At 36.4% G+C, this 4,343-nt stretch overlaps 1 protein-coding gene across 1 annotated transcript in view; it reads right to left on the reverse strand.

The window, feature by feature from the left end:
* The window catches only part of LOC107699592 (laminin subunit beta-2-like), a 45,016-nt gene that overhangs the window by 40,139 nt on the left and 534 nt on the right, over window positions 1-4,343 (reverse strand). The window lies entirely within an intron of this gene.

Below are 4,343 nucleotides of genomic sequence, written 5' to 3' on the forward strand. Positions count from 1 at the left end.
ACACACAGCGCCTTCACGACATGGCGGCGGCAGCAACAACAATACTACAGCGAGAATAAAAGTTACGCCTTCTTTCTTTGCGTGAACATTTGGGCGGCGTTATGCAAATCTTCCCACACAGTGACATAGACATGTGGGGGCGTGTTAGAACGAGCCGTTTTAGGTAGGCGTGGTTGACTCTTAACTTTTATAAAGAATATCTCTTTGGATTTGAGACTTTAGTCTTTGCAACTTTACAGATCTTCTTTATGCACCAAGAGATTGTAACACTCCAAAGAGAAAGGAAAAATTGAAATCGCATCATATGACCCCTTTAAATTAATAACTATTGTATTATATTTGTATTATACATGCATTAACTAAGGTTAACAAATTGAACCTTATTGTAAAGCATTAGTGAATTCTACGATTAAATGGTGAAAGTTTCTGGAGCTGTTCAAGCTCATTAAAGAGCATGTTCTGTGGGCAGGTACTCTGGGGAAAACATGTACTGTACAGCTGAGCATGAATTATAATGTGCTGCACACCTTCCTCTGACCTGCATGAGAGATGAGATCATTCTTCATTCCCCTCAGGACAGCCTGTTAAAGCACTCATATCCAGACAATCACATATGGAGGTATATACAGCTGTGACACACACGTCCACATCTGGAGTAAGCATGAAATATGACATGATTCAGAAAAAGGTCAAAGGACCGAGAAAGAATGAGAAATGTAAAAGAATGTGAGAAAAGTGGTTCAATCTGTGAACAAATCATTCCTTTGAGTCAAGTTCAGATCACAAATCCATCCTGAATGATTTCCTGAAAAACTGTCCTTTTTAAAGCTCCAGTGAATGGAAAAAAAGAGACCAGAACAAAGTCAGTCATGCAGGTTTCAAACAACATGTGGGTTAGTAAAAAAATAACAAAATTGTATTTTACAACTATTCCTTTAACAACAAAACTTTTTTCTTCATTTTCTCACTCACTTTGCCGTATGTATTTGATATACAATCCAACGTCTGTCTCTCTCTCTTTAGAAACATCTTCCCTAAGGCGGAAATCTTATTCAGCTCGACTCACATAAACAGACACTTTTCTTCCCTTTCATTTCACCACCTCTCCACCCCCTGTATTCATCCTTTCTTCTATTTTCCCTCCTCCTCCACCTCAAAGGTCTATCAAAGCGTCCTATTGCCTCATTGTTATGGAGTGCAGAGTTCTGCAGTGTTCGGCAGCGACAGCATTCAAGCGGCTCTATGGATCACAGCCACCGTCCTGAATGCGCCAGCCTCTACCTGTGTCCCCACCACAGAGCTGTTCACTGGGGGACGTATGATCTCAGCACACATCAGAGGAATGAAAAAAGTCACAAGGCAAACAAGCAGAAGAAAGAGACTGAAAGTAGGAGAGTCAAAGGGGATTTTTGCAGTTTCCTCTCCTCCACTTGCACCAAAGCTTTGCCTTTAGATGAAAATTATGAACAAAGGTTCCTTATGGCTTTTCATGTTCTTTTCATCAAGGCTTTCTTTTTATTTCATGTTTTTTCTCTCTCTCTGAAGAAACAGCTTGACTGGATTATTTCATGATTTTTGGAGAAAGACTATGATGGAATTTTAGGGTCCTGGTACACAAAATTATAAATTCTATCAGTTATAGAGTGCTTGCCTTAAATGTTGAATTCTGAATTCTGATTGGTCGCACACATTCATTTGCCCCACTACCAGATGTTCCCACGGCTGGATGGCCCTTACCGCTAATTGGCCATCGCTTTTGAAAATTTCATCATAAATGTGACGTGTTGATGGTAAAAATAAATTCTAATTTCACAATTAATCCATTTTTGCCACTAAAAATGAACATACTGGATGAGAAAGCAGGGCTCTACAGTAACGATCGTCTGCTGACCAGGGGCCAGTGTGAGTGAATTTTGGGTTGATTGATGGAACTGTCACTTGCCCTATTGGACCAGTGTTATCCTATTTACATTTTTTGATCATGTACACGTACATTTACTTAATCCAACTTGCAAACTTTGTTATCAAGATAAAATTATCTAGCTGGTTTATAGAAAAAAAACTTTTCGCACACACACACACACACACACACACACACAGACACACACACACACATATATATATATTATATATTTGATATTAAATTATTATTATCATAACATAGTATTTTTTTATAAATTTAATACATTTAAATAAATGTAAACACTTAAAAAACACTTAAACACTAACATTTATAAAAACAAAATTATACATTTCTTTAAAAAATATATATTTTTTATGTTGGGTCAATGAAAATGTTGGCAGGGCTACTTGGCCCACCCGGCAAGTAGAAACAAAATCGGTCTGCATGTGAATTACAAACGTGCACATGTATCAAAACAAAATCAATGATTATAAAAGCATGAACCAAACTTGAAATGCTGATAATTTCTAAAAAATAAATAAATTAATTAATTATGTGCAACTTTTTTAAAACAGTAAGCAGAGAAAACTCACTGAAAACAGTGAAATACCTCATTAAGAACTGACTGACTGAGATGTAACCATTACCAGCAGGGTGCACATTAATTTTCCATAACTCACAGTCTGTCGTCAAATATTTCTTACTTATTATTCTTTGAGCATCTTTGCTCAAAGTAGTTCTACCTATTCGCCCAATCTGAATGCCAACTCTAGGCACAATTGACTTAATTAATTCTGTCTGCATTAATAGGCAACCACAACTGTCTGTGAACAATAGTGTCGGAGTCTTGCAATCTGTGAACAGTTCAAAGGCCTTTAAAATTAAACTCAGACAGGCAGTAGACAGTAAATGTGACAGGAACTAAGTAAGAGTATCTCCTCATTGGCTGTCTGCCTCCTACAAGCCTGCTACTTTCATTAGACCCTCACCAAAAATAACACTCCCACCGCTCTGCCTCCGACACCTCCACATTCTCTCCAGCTTTATCAATCCTCTCAGACACAGAGGCTCCTGTCGAGCCCTGCGGCCCATCACCTACACAAAACTTACAGTGGAGGACAGCTGCACAGTAACACTAAACGATAAAGAAAGATATGGAACACTGTAAATGCACCGAGAAGACAGTATTTAATGAGCAAGGTCAGTGGTATAAATGGCAACTTCTCAGTCGTATTAGCAGTATGTACAAAACAAAACTGAAATATCCAAACCTTGTAGCCTCTTTAAAAGGCACAATGAATCAAATGTTCCTTGATATTTTAAAATTAAAAAGTTTCATCTAACTCAAACCTTCCTTCCATACCCCAAATGTCCATTTATTTAAACTAAACTGCAAATATAATTTCTGAACGACTGAAACTTTCTGATGTCAGACAAACACTTCACCCGTTCACCACGTTACTTGGCTACTGAGTGATCAGAAACTTGGGCATAATAGGGGAGAAAGCTTGATAGTTGCCAGATTCAGAGATATTAACACCAGGAAAATGAAATATAACCGTAAAATGTGTAGGAAGCCTGTAGGAAACTTGTGCTGACCACTTTAAGATTAAAAGAGGGTTCCCAACTTTATTATTTGCAAATTATTAAATACTTTTATTCAAATAACTAATAAAACTAACAGCCTACTAAATAATGTATTAAAATTAAGTCTCAACTAAACAATTTTAATAAGCTTATGTACAGTATATATTCTATTTTGCTAGATTTGTTGTATGCCTGTAAATTTGTTTCAGCTTTAACTAGACAGACAGAGGAAATAAGCAAATAAGTAATTGGGTGCCGGAGGGGGGTAATAACATTGTCTGGAGACCTTTGAGAAAAAGCCTTCCTTCAGACTCAGTTTTAGTGTGGAGCATCACAAGTCAACTGAACTGTCTACTGAGACATCGATAGAACAGACTTCAGTTATATAAGCAGGTGCAAATGATTCATGGGTTTTGTGTGGGGTCTGGCACAAAAACATTTGGTGAATGATTAAACTTGGTCATACACATCTAAATGCAAAGTTTTCAAAGAGTTCCTACATACATACATGTATGAAAGGGATAAGATTTATACATAAGGTTAAGAATTATGTCTCAAACACATCTAAACATGGATATTCAAATTCAAAAAAATGCCAATCAGTCTGCCCCACTTGTAAAATATGAAACAAATGCAGATCAAAATAAATTGATAATAAAACCGAATATGGAAAAAAAGAGATTTAACAGATGGATAGATAGAGATAGATGATATACATATATATATATATATATATATATTAGTATGCATACTATATTAATTAATTATTAGTATACATACTATATTAATTACTTATTATAATAGTGTGTGTGTGTGTGTGTGTGTGTGTGTGTGTGTGTGTGTGTGTGTGCAC

Source organism: Sinocyclocheilus anshuiensis, unplaced genomic scaffold (assembly GCF_001515605.1).
Source record: "Sinocyclocheilus anshuiensis isolate Anshui unplaced genomic scaffold, SAMN03320099.WGS_v1.1 scaffold879, whole genome shotgun sequence".
Classification (NCBI taxonomy): Eukaryota; Metazoa; Chordata; class Actinopteri; order Cypriniformes; family Cyprinidae; genus Sinocyclocheilus; species Sinocyclocheilus anshuiensis.